The sequence below is a fragment of the Diaphorina citri genome, unplaced genomic scaffold (assembly GCF_000475195.1).
Source record: "Diaphorina citri unplaced genomic scaffold, Diaci psyllid genome assembly version 1.1 scaffold211, whole genome shotgun sequence".
NCBI lineage: Eukaryota > Metazoa > Arthropoda > Insecta > Hemiptera > Psyllidae > Diaphorina > Diaphorina citri.
In genome coordinates this window covers 1-611 of record NW_007377648.1, presented here as the reverse complement: position 1 = coordinate 611, position 611 = coordinate 1, and positions in this window count along the sequence as shown.

Here is a 611-nt window from a genome sequence, read left to right as displayed (position 1 = left end):
GACTCTGAGTAGGTAGCTCAACTGATTCTGAGCTACTCATGGAAGAAAGTGCTCCATTATTTATGTCACCGAGAGATGAACCACCGACCTTCTGAAGTTCCAACGGATAAGAGATTCAACGTTGGGAGTTTCTATTACACGATCTACACTCGTTGTAAAAAAAAAAAAAAAAAAAAAAAAAAAAAAAAAAAAAAAAAAGTCAGAGGGACTGTCTGGTTAATGGCCGGGAAAACAGTCTGAGTTTGAACTTAGTTAAAAATCAACCAAACAAATCATATAATCCAATAATTTAACTTGAGTTAGCTTACCTCCGCACTCCATACACAACAAGCTGGGTCCGTCCCTCCGGGAATTTTTTACCCCGTAGTTTATTCGATCGTGATTAGAGAAAATCAGTACCTATATATATACCTACCTAATTTGTTTAATATATTCAGTTTATTATCATTCTTGATTTGATTTTTAGTCCGTCCTTCCTTTATTATTACATTACAATAGTAATAAAAAGGTATAAGGGACGGACTATTGTATTCGCTTCGGTGTCGTCGTGAGCCAAGTTTCAACTCAGGTTATAGTCCCCGTCGCGTCGTAAAGGAATGGAAATTGGAAAT